Genomic DNA, 16,552 nt, shown 5'->3' with positions numbered 1-16,552 from the left:
TCCCTCCAAAACACAACCCTCCAAAACACAACCCTCTGAAACACAGCCCTCCAAAACACAACCCTCCAAAACACAGCCCTCCAAAACACAACCCTCCAAAACACAGCCCTCCAAAACACAACCCTCCATAACACAACCCCTTAAAACACAGCCCTCCAAAACACAACCCTCCAAAACACAGCCCTCCAAAACAAAAACCTCCAAAATACAGCCCTCCAAAACACAACCCTCCAAAACACAAACCTCCAAAACACAGCCCTCCAAACACACAACCTTCCATAACACAACCCTCCATAACACAACCCTCCAAACAACCCTCCATAACACAAACGTCCAAAACACAACCCTCCAAAACACAGCCCTCCAAAACACAACCCTCCAAAACACAACCCTCGAAAACACAACCCTCCAAAACACAAACCTCCAAAACACAACCCTCTAAAACAACACTCCAAAACACAGCCCTCCAAAACACAACCTTCCAAAACACAAGCCACCAAAACACAATACTCCAAAATACAACCCTCCAAAACAAAACCCTCCAAAACACAACCCTCCAAAACACAAACCTCCAAAACAAAGCACTCCAAACACACAACCCTCCATAACACAACCCTCCATAACACAACTCTCTAAAAAACAACCCTCCAAAACACAACCCTCTCAAACACAACCCTCCAAAACACAACCTCCAAAAAACTAACCTTGAAACACAACTCTCCAAACACAAACCTCCAAACAACCCTCCATCAAACAAACGTCCAAAACACAACCGTCCAAAACACAGCCCTCCAAAACACAACCCTCCAAAACACAACCCTCGAAAACACAACCCTCCAAAACACAACCCTACAAAACACAACCCTCGAAAACACAACCCTCCAAAACACAACCCTCAAAAACACCGCCCTCCAAAACACAACCATCCAAAACACAACCCTCCAACACACAACCCTCCAAAACACAACCCTCTAAAACACAACCCTCCAAAACACAACCCTCCAACACACAACCCTCCAAAACACAACCCTCTAAAACACAACCCTCCAAAACACAGCCCTCCAAAACACAAACCTTGAAACACAACTCTCCAAAACACAGCCCTCCAAAACACAAGCCACCAAAACACAATCCTCCAAAACACAACCCTCCAAAACAAAACCCTCCAAAACACATCCCTCCAAAACACAACCCTCCAAAACACAACCCTCTAAAACACAGCCCTCCAAAACACAACCCTCCAAAACACAGCCCTCCAATACACAACCCTCCAAAACACAGCCCTCCAAAACACAACCCTCCATAACACAACCCCTGAGAACACAGCCCTCCAAAACACAACCCTCCAAAACACAGCCCTCCAAAACAAAAACCTCCAAAACACAGCCCTCCAAAACACAACCCTCCAAAATACAAACCTCCAAAACACAGCCCTCCAAACACACAACCCTCCATAACACAACCCTCCATAACACAACCCTCTAAAACACAACCTCCAAAAAACTAACCTTGAAACACAACTCTCCAAACACAACCCTCCAAACAACCCTCCATAACACAAACGTCCAAAACACAACCCTCCAAAACACAGCCCTCCAAAACACAACCCTCCAAAACACAACCCTCGAAAACACAACCCTCCAAAACACAAACCTCCAAAACACAACCCTCTAAAACAACCCTCCAAAACACAGCCCTCCAAAACACAACCTTCCAAAACACAAGCCACCAAAACACAATACTCCAAAATACAACCCTCCTAAACAAAACCCTCCAAAACACATCCCTCCAAAACACAACCCTCCAAAACACAACCCTCTAAAACAACCCTCCAAAACACAACCCTCCAAAACACAGCCCTCCAAAACACAAGCCACCAAAACACAATCCTCCAAAACACAACCCTCCAAAACAAAACCCTCCAAAACACATCCCTCCAAAACACAACCCTCCAAAACACAACCCTCTAAAACACAGCCCTCCAGAACACAACCCTCCAAAACACAGCCCTCCAAAACACAACCCTCCAAAACAAAACTCTCCAAAACACATCCCTCCAAAACACAACCCTCCAAAACACAACCCCCCAAAACACAGCTCTCCAAAACACAACCCTCCAAAACACAGCCCTCCAAAACACATTCCTCCAAAACACAACCCTCCAAAACGCAAACCTCCAAAACACAGCGCTCCAAAACACAACCCTCCATAACACAACCCTCTATAACACAACCCTCCATAACACAACCCCTCAAAACACAGCCCTCCAAAACAAAAACCTCCAAAACACAACCCTCGAAAACACAACCCTCCAAAACACAACCCTACAAAACACAACCCTCGAAAACACAACCCTCCAAAACACAACCCTCAAAAACACCGCCCTCCAAAACACAACCATCCAAAACACAACCCTCCAACACACAACCCTCCAAAACACAACCCTCTAAAACACAACCCTCCAAAACACAACCCTCCAACACACAACCCTCCAAAACACAACCCTCTAAAACACAACCCTCCAAAACACAGCCCTCCAAAACACAAACCTTGAAACACAACTCTCCAAAACACAGCCTTCCAAAACACAAGCCACCAAAACACAATCCTCCAAAACACAACCCTCCAAAACAAAACCCTCCAAAACACATCCCTCCAAAACACAACCCTCCAAAACACAACCCTCTAAAACACAGCCCTCCAAAACACAACCCTCCAAAACACAGCCCTCCAATACACAACCCTCCAAAACACAGCCCTCCAAAACACAACCCTCCATAACACAACCCCTCAAAACACAGCCCTCCAAAACACAACCCTCCAAAACACAGCCCTCCAAAACAAAAACCTCCAAAACACAGCCCTCCAAAACACAACCCTCCAAAATACAAACCTCCAAAACACAGCCCTCCAAACACACAACCCTCCATTACACAACCCTCCATAACACAACCCTCTAAAACACAACCTCCAAAAAACTAACCTTGAAACACAACTCTCCAAACACAACCCTCCAAACAACCCTCCATAACACAAACGTCCAAAACACAACCCTCCAAAACACAGCCCTCCAAAACACAACCCTCCAAAACACAACCCTCGAAAACACAACCCTCCAAAACACAAACCTCCAAAACACAACCCTCTAAAACAACCCTCCAAAACACAGCCCTCCAAAACACAACCTTCCAAAACACAAGCCACCAAAACACAATACTCCAAAATACAACCCTCCTAAACAAAACCCTCCAAAACACATCCCTCCAAAACACAACCCTCCAAAACACAACCCTCTAAAACAACCCTCCAAAACACAACCCTCCAAAACACAGCCCTCCAAAACACAAGCCACCAAAACACAATCCTCCAAAACACAACCCTCCAAAACAAAACCCTCCAAAACACATCCCTCCAAAACACAACCCTCCAAAACACAACCCTCTAAAACACAGCCCTCCAGAACACAACCCTCCAAAACACAGCCCTCCAAAACACAACCCTCCAAAACAAAACTCTCCAAAACACATCCCTCCAAAACACAACCCTCCAAAACACAACCCTCCAAAACACAGCTCTCCAAAACACAACCCTCCAAAACACAGCCCTCCAAAACACATTCCTCCAAAACACAACCCTCCAAAACGCAAACCTCCAAAACACAGCGCTCCAAAACACAACCCTCCATAACACAACCCTCTATAACACAACCCTCCATAACACAACCCCTCAAAACACAGCCCTCCAAAACAAAAACCTCCAAAACACAGCCTTCCAAAACACAACCCTCCAAAACACAGCCCTCCAAAACACAACCCTCCAAAAGACAACCCTCCAAAACGCAAACCTCCAAAACACAGCCCTCCAAAACACAACCCTCCAAAACACAACCTCCAAAAAACAGCCCTCCAAAACACAACCCTCCATAACACAACCCTCCAAAACACAACCCTCTAAAACACAACTCTCCAAACACAACCCTCCATAACACAACCCTCCAAAACACAACCCTTCAAAACACAGCCCTCCAAAACACAGCCCTACAAAACACAACCTTCCAAAACACAGCCGTCCTAAATCACAGCCCTCCAAAACACAACCCTCCAAAACACAGCCCTCCAAAACACAACCCTCCATGACACAACCCCTCAAAACACAGCCCTCCAAAACACAACCCTCCAAAACACAGCCCTCCAAAACAAAAACCTCCAAAACACAGCCCTCCAAAACACAACCCTCTATAACACAACCCTCCATAACACAACCCTCTAAAACACAACCCTCCAAAACACAACCCTCTAAAACACAACCCTCCAAAAGACAACCTCCAAAAAACTAACCTTGAAACACAACTCTCCAAACACAACCCTCCAAACAATCCTCCAAAACACAACCCTCCAAAACAAAACCCTCCAAAACACATCCCTCCAAAACACAACCCTCCAAAACACAACCCTCTAAAACACAGCTCTCCAAAACACAACCCTCCAAAACACAGCCCTCCAAAACACAACCCTCCAAAACACAGCCCTCCAAAACACAACCCTCCATAACACAACCCCTCAAAACACAGCCCTCCAAAACACAACCCTCCAAAACACAGCCCTCCAAAACAAAAACCTCCAAAACACAGCCCTCCAAAACACAACCCTCCAAAACACAAACCTCCAAAACACAGCCCTCCAAAACACAACCCTCCAAAACACAACCCTCCATAACACAACCCTCTAAAACACAACTCTCCAAACACAACCCTCTAAAACACAACCCTCCAAAACACAGCCCTCCAAAACACAAACCTTCAAACACAACTCTCCAAAACACAGCCCTCCAAAACACAACCCTCCAAAACACAACCCTCTAAAACACAGCCCTCCAAAACACAACCCTCCAAAACACAGTCCTCCAAAACACAACCCTGCAAAACACAGCCCTCCAAAACACAACCCTCCATAACTCAACCCCTCAAAACACAACCCTCCAAAACACAACCCTCCAAAACACAGCCCTCCAAAACAAAAACCTCCAAAACACAACCATCCAAAACACAACGCTCCAAAACACAGCCCTCCAAAACACAACCCTCCAAAACACAGCCCTCCAAAACACAACCCTCCACAACACAACTCTCCAAAACGCAAACCTCCAAAACACAGCCCACCAAAACACAACCCTCCAAAACACAACCTTCAAAACACAGCCCTCCAAAACACAACCCTCCATAACACAACCCTCCAAAATACAACCCTCTAAAACACAACTCTCCAAACACAACCCTCAATAACACAACCCTCCATAACACAACCCTCCAAAACACAACCCTCCAAAACACAACCCTCCAAACACAACCCTCCAAACAACCCTCCATGACACAAACCTCCAAAACACAACCCTCCGAAGCACAACCCTCCAAAACACAACCCTCCAAAACACAACCCTCTAAAACAACCCTCCAAAACACAGCCCTCCAAAACACAACCTTCCAAAACACAGCCCTCCAAAACACAACCCTCCAAAACACAACCCTCCAAAACACAACCCTCCAAAACACAAGCCTCCAAAACACAACCTCCAAAACATAACCCTCCAAAACACTAGCCTCCATAACACAACCCTCAAAAACACAAACCTCCAAAACACAGCCCTCCAAAACACAACCCTCCAAAACACAACCCTCCAAACACAACCCTCCAAAACACACCTCTCTAAAACACAACCCTCCAAAACACAGCCCTCCAAAACACAACCCTCCAAAACACAGCCCTCTAAAACACAACCCTCCAAACACTACTCTCCAAAAAACAACCCTCCAAAACACAACCTTCCAAAACACAGCCCTCCAAAAACACAACCCTCCAAAATACAACCCCTCCAAAACACAACCCTCGAAAACACAAGCCTCCAAAACACAACCCTCCAAAACACAACCCTCCAAAACACAGTCCCCCAAAACACAACCCTCCAAAACACAGCCTTCCAAACACAACCCTCCAAAACACAACCCTCCAAAACACAACCCTCTAAAACACAACCCTCCAAAACACAACCTCCAAAAAACTAATCTTGAAACACAACTCTCCAAACACAACCCTCCAAACAACCCTCCATAACACAAACCTCCAAAACACAACCCTCCAAAACACAGCCCTCCAAAACACAACCCTCCAAAACACAACCCTTCAACACACAACCCTCAAAAACACAACCCTCTAAAACACAACCCTCCAAAACACAGCCCTCCAAAACACAAACCTTCAAACACAACTCTCCAAAACACAGCCCTCCAAAACACAAGCCACCAAAACACAATCCGCCAAAACACAACCCTCCAAAACAAAACCCTCCAAAATACATCCCTCCAAAACACAACCCTCCAAAACACAACGCTCTAAAACACAGTGCTCCAAAACACAATCCTCCAAAACACAGCCCTCCAAAACACAACCCTCCAAAACAAATCCCTCCAAAACACATCCCTCCAAAACACAACCCTCCAAAACACAACCCTCCAAAACACAGCCCTCCAAAACACAACCCTCCAAAACACAGCCCTCCAAAACACAACCCTCCAAAACACAGCCCTCTAAAACACAACCCTCCAAACACTACTCTCCAAAAAACAACCCTCCAAAACACAACCTTCCAAAACACAGCCCTCCAAAAACACAACCCTCCAAAATACAACCCCTCCAAAACACAACCCTCGAAAACACAAGCCTCCAAAACACAACCCTCCAAAACACAAGCCTCCAAAACACAGTCCCCCAAAACACAACCCTCCAAAACACAGCCCTCCAAACACAACCCTCCAAAACACAACCCTCCAAAACACAACCCTCTAAAACACAACCCTCCAAAACACAACCTCCAAAAAACTAATCTTGAAACACAACTCTCCAAACACAACCCTCCAAACAACCCTCCATAACACAAACCTCCAAAACACAACCCTCCAAAACACAGCCCTCCAAAACACAACCCTCCAAAACACAACCCTTCAACACACAACCCTCCAAAACACAACCCTCTAAAACACAACCCTCCAAAACACAGCCCTCCAAAACACAAACCTTCAAACACAACTCTCCAAAACACAGCCCTCCAAAACACAAGCCACCAAAACACAATCCTCCAAAACACAACCCTCCAAAACAAAACCCTCCAAAATACATCCCTCCAAAACACAACCCTCCAAAACACAACGCTCTAAAACACAGCGCTCCAAAACACAATCCTCCAAAACACAGCCCTCCAAAACACAACCCTCCAAAACAAATCCCTCCGAAACACATCCCTCCAAAACACAACCCTCCAAAACACAACCCTCCAAAACACAGCCCTCCAAAACACAACCCTCCAAAACACAGCCCTCCAAAACACAACCCTCCAAAACACAACTCTCCAAAACGCAAATGTCCAAAACACAGCCCTCCAAAACTCAACCCTCCAAAACACAACCTTCAAAACACAGCCCTCCAAAACACAACCGTCCATAACACAACCCTCCAAAACCCAACTCTCTAAAACACAACTCTCCAAACACAACCCTCCATAACACAACCCTCCATAACACAACCCTCCAAAACACAACCCTCCAAAACACAACCCTCCAAACACAACCCTCCAAACAACCCTCCATAACACAAACCTCCAAAACACAACCCTCCAAAACACAACCCTCCAAAACACAACCCTTCAAAACACAACCCTCTAAAACAACCCTCCAAAACACAGCCCTCCAAAACACAACCTTCCAAAACACAGCCCTCCAAAACACAACCCTCCAAAACACAACCCTCCAAAACACAACCCTCCAAAACACAAGCCTCCAAAACACAACCCTCCAAAACAAAACCCTCCAAAAGACAACCCTCAAAAACACAAACCTCCAAAACACAGCCCTCCAAAATACAACCCTCCAAAACACAACCCTCCAAACACAACCCTCCAAAACACACCTCTCTAAAACACAACCCTCCAAAACACAGGCCTCCAAAACACAACCCTCCAAAACACAGCCCTCTAAAACACAACCCTCCAAACACTACTCTCCAAAAAACAACCCTCCAAAACACAACCTTCCAAAAGACAGCCCTCCAAAAACACAACCCTCCAAAACACAACCCCTCCAAAACACAACCCTCCAAAACACAAGCCTCCAAAACACAACCCTCCAAAACACAACCCTCCAAAACACAGTCCCCCAAAACACAACCCTCCAAAACACAGCCCTCCAAACACAACCCTCCAAAACACAACCCTCCAAAACACAACCCTCCATAACACAACCCTCCAAAACACAGCCCTCCAAAACACTGCCCTCCAAAAAACACATCCCTCCAAACACAACCCTCTAAAACCCAACCTTCCAAAATACAACCCTCCAAAACACAACCCTCCATAACACAACCCTCCAAAACGCAGCCCTCCAAAACGCAGCCCTCCAAAACACAACCCTCCAAACACAACCCTCTAAAACCCAACCTTCCAAAACACAACCCTCCAAAACACAACCCTCCAAAACACAGCCCTCCAAAACACAATCCTTCAAACACAACTCTCCAAAACACAGCCCTCCAAAACACAAGCCACCAAAACACAATCCTCCAAAACACAACCCTCCAAAACACAACCCTCTAAAACACAGCGCTCCAAAACACAACCCTCCAAAACACAGCCCTCCAAAACACAACCCTCCAAAACAAATCCCTCCAAAACACATCCCTCCAAAACACAACCCTCCAAAACACAACCCTCCAAAACACAGCCCTCCAAAACACAACCCTCCAAAACACAGCCCTCCAAAACACAACCCTCCAAAACACAACCCTCCAAAACGCAAACCTCCAAAACACAGCCCTCCAAAACACAACCCTCCAAAACACACCCTTCAAAACACAGCCCTCCAAAACACAACCCTCCATAACACAACCCTCCAAAACACAACCCTCTAAAACACAACTCTCCAAACACAACCCTCCATAACACAACCCTCCATAAAACAACCCTCCAAAACACAACCCTCCAAAACACAACCCTCCAAACACAACCCTCCAAACAACCCTCCATAACACAAACCTCCAAAACACAACCCTCCAAAACACAACCCTCCAAAACACAACCCTCCAAAACACAACCCTCTAAAACAACCCTCCAAAACACAGCCCTCCAAAACACAACCTTCCAAAACACAGCCCTCCAAAACACAACCCTCCAAAACACAACCCTCCAAAACACAACCCTCCAAAACACAAGCCTCCAAAACACAACCCTCCAAAACACTACCCTCCATAACACAACCCTCAAAAACACAAACCTCCAAAACACAGCCCTCCAAAACACAACCCTCCAAAACACAACCCTCCAAAACACAACCCTCCAAAACACACCTCTCTAAAACACAACCCTCCAAAACACAGCTCTCCAAAACACAACCCTCCAAAACACAGCCCTCTAAAACACAACCCTCCAAACACTACTCTCCAAAAAACAACCCTCCAAAACACAACCTTCCAAAACACAGCCCTCCAAAAACACAACCCTCCAAAACACAACCCCTCCAAAACACAACCCTCCAAAACACGTGCCTCCAAAACACAACCCTCCAAAACACAACCCTCCAAAACACAGTCCCCCAAAACACAACCCTCCAAAACACAGCCCTCCAAACACAACACTCCAAAACACAACCCTCCAAAACACAACCCTCCATAACACAACCCTCCAAAACACAGCCCTCCAAAACACAAGCCACCAAAACACAATCCTCCAAAACACAACCCTCCAAAACAAAACCCTCCAAAACACATCCCTCCAAAACACAACCCTCCAAAACACAACCCTCTAAAACACAGCCCTCCAAAACACAACCCTCCAAAACACAGCCCTCCAAAACACAACCCTCCAAAACACAGCCCTCCAAAACACAACCCTCCATAACACAGCCCTCCAAAACAAAAACCTCCAAAACACAGCCCTCCAAAACACAACCCTCCAAAACACAAACCTCCATAACACAGCCCTCCAAACACACAACCCTCCATAACACAACCCTCCATAACACAACCCTCTAAAACACAACCTCCAAAAAACTAACCTTGAAACACAACTCTCCAAACACAACCCTCCAAACAACCGTCCATAACACAAACGTCCAAAACACAACCCTCCAAAACACAGCCCTCCAAAACACAACCCTCCAAAACACAACCCTCGAAAACACAACCCTCCAAAACACAAACCTCCAAAACACAACCCTCTAAAACAACCCTCCAAAACACATCCCTCCAAACACAACCCTCTAAAACCCAACCTTCCAAAATACAACCCTCCAAAACACAACCCTCCATAACACAACCCTCCAAAACGCTGCCCTCCAAAACGCAGCCCTCCAAAACACAGCCCTCCAAACACAACCCTCTAAAACCCAACCTTCCAAAACACAACCCTCCAATACACAACCCTCCAAAACATAGTCCTCCAAAACACAACCTTCAAAAACACAGCCCTCCAAACACAACCCTCCAAAACACAACCCTTCAAAACACAACCCTTCAAAGCGAGAGCGTGATGCTCGTACGTACACATCAGACATCGTAACGACACGGATATTCCTTCGTGAAATTGCAAAGTTGTCTTAATCAGTTGGGCGTGGTATATGAAACTAAACTTTTTATCATCAGGTAAGGCTCCACTGAGCTATGTAGCTCTTTTCAGAAGCGACCTGGCTATCACAGATGATAGCCCAGCGAAATAGCTAATCACGTGGACATGTATTGCAGCTAAATATTTTAAGTTGATTCTAAATTTGTAGGACCTGGAGATAAATGCACGTGACCACGAGGAGAGAGAGACATGCAAACTCCAAATATACAGTTGTCATGGTCAGAATGGAACCGACGACTTCCTGTATAACAGGCAAGGTCGTTAACATCTCGCTAACATCTCGCCACTGTGCGCCCGAAATTAAAACTGCAATGTAGGTAAGACAAAACGTGTATTGTGTACACCTCTCGCGGTAATGGGAGACATGCTTTTAAAATTCCGCGGTGTCAGACGAACTCAGATGAACTGACGTTTCCCATCCATGCCGGGATGATGGCGATGTTGCATTCAGTTTTGATGCAAGCGTCAAATCATTGGCTTATTCCATAGTTAAGCCACAATTTCACAAACCTCTACTGAGATAATCATATTCATAATAACGCCCTGTATACATTACAATATTAGGGTGCAGGCTTTGACCGTGCAGTTGCCTAATTTGTGAAACTGCCCTACTGAGAAACATTTGTGTAGTTACATTTGTTGAACTCTAAAACATGTACGGAAGGTCTCGTTCGCAGGAACACAGGCATCTGGGTCACCATAATAACAACATTCTAAATTTGGAGGCAACAACCAGAAGACCCGGAGGAAAATACACGTGACCACGGGGAGAGAGAGACATGCACACTCCAAATATACAGGTGTCAGGGTCAGAATCCAACCCACGACCTCCTGTATACCAGGCCAGATAGTTAACATCTCACCATACAACGTCTCATTTTCAAGAGCGTAGGCATCTGGGTCACAAACATAACAACAACAAAATCAGAGCAACAACTCCGCGTGAGAGAAGGAACGGAAACGTGCATCGAGTAGACCGGAGCCGTGCGTGCTTCTGTATTGTCAGGAGTGCCAGCGACACTGTGGCTTCGTGTGTCATCAAATGTCACTTTTACTCCCCACTAGCATGTGAGTCCTATAACCACAATAATCGCACTGCCATCCTCCTGCGCTTCTTCGAACGTACCCTGCGTTATGATGACACATGCACTGCCCGCATGTTCCAATTGCAAAGAACTCAACCCAAAACGCGAATTGAGCTACCATTTTTTTTTATCATCTATGCCTCGAGTTTACGTGGCTGGTTGCTGGCTGGGTTGCTCTCGACGCCAACAATAACGCGATTGTTGTGTGGCTGCGGTCCATTGGCACCGAAACTGGCGGGGTAACTGGCGATACGGGATTTTGTGTTCGTTTTCTTTTGTTCGTGTAACAAATGAATATTGCATTGAAACGGTGGAAGAAGAAGATTGGAAGCCACATAACAATAATGATAAATTACACATGATTTAGGCATAGACTTGGGAGAACATATACAGCCTGAAGGACAAGAAAGTCAACTTGCACGCAGCTCTAGTTGAAACGAGGTTCGTATCGGAAGAGTAGTGACCGAGACGGAGCGCCCCCCTCCTTAAACAAGAAGAGCCATTCTGAGCCGAGTCCTCTAGCAGAAGTCCCATTGAGATTTAAAGTTCAGTTGATATTTTCTACAATGGCACCCCACCGTTTCACTTTAGAATTCCCTCCCATCGCTGTCTTTCCCCCAAGCCCTTACCTTGTTAAGAACGCTTTGTCTGGTACAACTTTGACGGTGCTGCGGTTTGTTCTGGCCGCTTGACTTTATGGGCCTTTGGGTCCTGTGCTCAGCAACGGTGTTTAGTATTATTACTTACTACTACTACAATGCGGTGATGATTAATTTACCCAGAAATGCATCGCCGCTGAATCTCTGGATTCGTTGTCGGGAGGGTCCCGTGTGTGAGGGGCCTATGTCTGACGGGATGCGTGGCCCGAATGGCCTGGCCTGTGTCTTCTCGCGCCTGTGAGTCAGCGAGAGGGGGGCGGTTATGCAAGCGGCTAGCGCGCTTCGCTACGAACCCAGCAAACCCGGGTTCGATTCCCGGTCACGGCCAGCACCAGTGACGATTATTTTAACCGGTCCTGGGCCTCCCCTAGGTCGACTCAGCCTAAAATGAATACCCAGTGTGGTGTGTAAACATCGCCACTCGGGAGACAAAGGTGACCGGGCGTGGTGCTGGCCACCCTCGTGTACCGTTCCGGGCTTCATTGGTGCTCACTAACAGCACTTTTCCCAACCCTGTATGGGGGATCTTTATCTTTCAGTGAGCGAGTGTGTTTGAGCCTCTAGTATCTTAAAACTACCCGGGATCGTCCTTACCGAATCCCCAGTAAATATTTAGTCGGGCCAACGTTGTCACAACGCTGTCGCAACGTTGGCCGGACGTTCCATAGTTTCGTGGGTACAGACATGTCCAGAACCCGCGGGCCGGAGTTATAAACCGTGCCTCCTTTTACAGCCGCCCCTCTGGAAAGCATTTCTTCTCTCTGAGAAACAAGATGACTTTTATGTGCTTCGCTTTCCCCGCTGATTGATGTCCCGTTATTTGTGGTCCGATTGATGATACAAAGTGAATAATTGGCTGGGCGGAGGCCCGCGCGACCCGTGGCTGTTCTCCATTAAAGCGCCGAGCCTCTGATGATCTTCCAGCGGGTATCCAATTACCATTCCTACGTGAAGACGATTGCTTCGAGATGGCGGATATCGCTGCGAGTCGCGCCGAGCGATTGTGACGTCGGACGCATCCACCCACCCCTGGCTTGATACAAAAAGAAAACAAGCCATGCCTAACCTCCCGAAATACCCACGCTATACCCCCCCAAGCCTCCAACCAACTTCCCCGCCCCCCCTTTCCCTTGACACAGGTGACTCAATCAACCTTCCATTCGCATGAGAAACCACATGAGGTGATGAGTGTTTTTGACTACCGAGCTACTCGTGCTCACCGGCCGTTTGTTGCTCGCTTTGGGAAAGAGAAACGGCGCTTTCTTCCGCGGTTGAGATAATGCCGCGTTATCAGAGCTTCTTGATTGAAGAAACAGACCGCTCGCCCCCTATCTATCTGTCATACCGGTACGTTGGGCAGGAATGACTCTCTTCTCTTGAGCAGTACAGCAGTTCCGTCCTTATGAGCGACACTCGTGCCGTTAGAGATCTAACGGGTAAATTAACGACACAACGGCCTATACTACGGGGTCGGCGACCTGCGGCTCTGGAGCCGCATGCGGCTATTTAAGGACTGCATCGTGACGTTATTTACCTGCATTTTGCGGTTCTTAATATATTGAGGTTTTTTTTACCGAATTCGACCAATTGTCTCTTCTTTTGTGACGTTTTAAAATGGGGACCAACTTCACGCGCTGGGCTGTTATGCGAGACTGGATGAAGATGATGATAATGATGATGATTATTCCACTTGTTTACCCAGGAAAGCCTCTTTCAGGAGGGTCCTGCCAATGTTTCGCAATGAGGGAGGGAGGAAGGGGTGAAGCTGTGTATAATCCAAATTGAGTCAAATTTGGCAAAAATTAACCGTGACGCCGACACACAATGGCCTACTCTTGCGAATGAGGTCACGGGGTATTTTCGCCTCCACTGTAAAGCCGATGGTGCGTCGTGGTATTGTCGAAGGTTGATATCGCTACCAAGCGTAAACAATGCCACTGGATTCAAACCGCAAACGCAACAAATGGCGAGCGTGCCAATGCTGTGCCACGTCACTGCTCCCGCTAGATCCGCAGTGATAAGCCAAATTTTCGGATCACGGACCAGTTATGTTTCATGATTTCCACCTCATTCACACGAAGCACTTTCACGCTTTCAAATGACTCATTGAAAGCGGCGGAACTTTCTCGGAGGAGTTCTCTAGACAAACAAAGACACCCCCCCCCCATATCCTTTAACAGCATGCTAGGGGCAAGTGGTGTTTTGCGAGCATCTCGCGGCCACGGTACACGAGGGAGTGGTGTAGCCAAAAGCACGCGCCCAGCCGCCTTCATCTCCCAGTGACGATGCTTACACACCGCAGTAGGTACTCATTTAAGGCTGAATCGACTTAGGAGAGGCCCAGGACCAGTATACATAATTTTCATTGGTGTTGGCCGACAGTGGGAATCGAACCTGGGTCGCCGGGTTAGTTAGTGCAGCGTGCTAACCACTACACCCTTGTATGTACTATTAACTTATTTCGCACCGTACATAACCAACGGTGCTATTGCTCCCCACTCTCGTCCTTTAAACATATCCTGAAGCAGAAGTTTAGTGTTGGATGCAACCGCATTTGCCAATGTGATTTGTACCTTTGATCTTTACTCGTGTATGGATATTTCAATTTGAAGGTGCAATTTTATTGAGGGACTACTGTGTGTCGTTGTCTTGGTGCGATTTGGGACTCTTCTTGCTGTTGTTTTGCTGCCTTTCCCAAGCTGGGAAATTTATGTACTTATGGAATTTTAACTAACATATTTTATTGTTTATTTATAGTGATTTTCTTCCATATCCTATACTCTGCGCTCCTATCGTATTTTGTGTTCTGTTTTGTTATTGTAGCTTTCTGAACCGCCCGTACTGGACATCTATGATAAAGAGCTTCACAGCTCATCGGATTTTCCAGTAATAAATAAAGATTCTGATTTGTGAAACAAAGAAACCCACACAGATGAGCCGCAGATGATGCGGCCACATGTACGTCTGTTCGTAGCCACGTACGTCTGTATGCACACTCCAGCGAGCGTGGGAAGATGATCATCTACACTTGCGACCCTGAGTTAGTGATGGAAATTACACTTTCCTTATGGCAGTGGTCAGTCTGGCTAACCAGGAGTTGCCAAAACATGACAGGATAGCAATGGATTCCCGAATTTGTTTGTGTGGAGCTTTCTTTGGTTCCCCGGTTTTGCTTCCCAAACACGGTACACTCGTTATGAATGGGATTGGCCAAACATCCCACAAACACTTTGCCCGGTGGTGGTGATGTTGCCCGCTGTTATAGGCGATGCAGAAGTTGCCTGGTGATGGTGTTACTTGGTGACGGTGGACATGCATGTTGCTTGGTGACGGTGGACATGCATGTTGCTTGGTGACGATGGACATGCATGTTGCTTGGTGACGGTGGAAATGCATGTTGCTTGGTGACGGTGGACATGCATGTTGCTTGGCGGTGGTGGTGATATTGGCCGATGCTAGTGGTGATGCTGTTGCTGGACGTCACCAAAAGGACACAGCCACGGGCTGCATTCCCTCGCCATCTCCTCTGCCATCTCCTCTGCCATCTCCTCCCTAATCTCCTCCGTGATCTCCATTATCTCCCCTGCCATCTCCTCTGTCATCTCCTTCCCTATCTCCGCCGCGTCAATCTCCTCCCACCTCCCACACTGATCCTGCAAATCCCCTCCAGATTGTTGCGGCCGTGGGCGCCAGGCGGCGGGTGAGTGAACGCGTAGGGATGGGGGGTGGAGGTGAGCGGGGGGGGGGGTGATCACGTAGGGATGGGGGGTGGAGGTGAGCAGGGGGGGGGTGATCACGTAGGGGTGGGGGGTGGAGGTGAGCGGGGGGGGTGAACATGAACCACTCCCAATTGGCGGTCCCAGCCAGCGAGGCCCTCTGCGTCCAGGGCCACGGCGACTGCCGGTGGCTCGCTGGGTACCTGCGGAGGGGCCGGTTTGGGGCCACGGTGGCGAGCTGTTAATTACCTCGCCTGATATATAGGAGGTCGTGGTTTCGCTCCCGACCCTGACGCCTGCTAACCCCGTGGTTGCGTGGGTTTTTTTTCTGGTTCCTGGGTAATTTTCCCCTCCACATTTACAATCAACGTGCTTTTCAAGTATTTGGCTGCTATACATTTCCACATAAGCCACTTCGTTGAGCTATCCA

Source organism: Petromyzon marinus, chromosome 40 (assembly GCF_048934315.1).
Source record: "Petromyzon marinus isolate PM22_M1 ecotype Great Lakes invasive population chromosome 40, UKy_Petmar_22M1.pri1.0, whole genome shotgun sequence".
NCBI lineage: Eukaryota > Metazoa > Chordata > Hyperoartia > Petromyzontiformes > Petromyzontidae > Petromyzon > Petromyzon marinus.
This window is presented reverse-complemented; position numbering follows the sequence as displayed.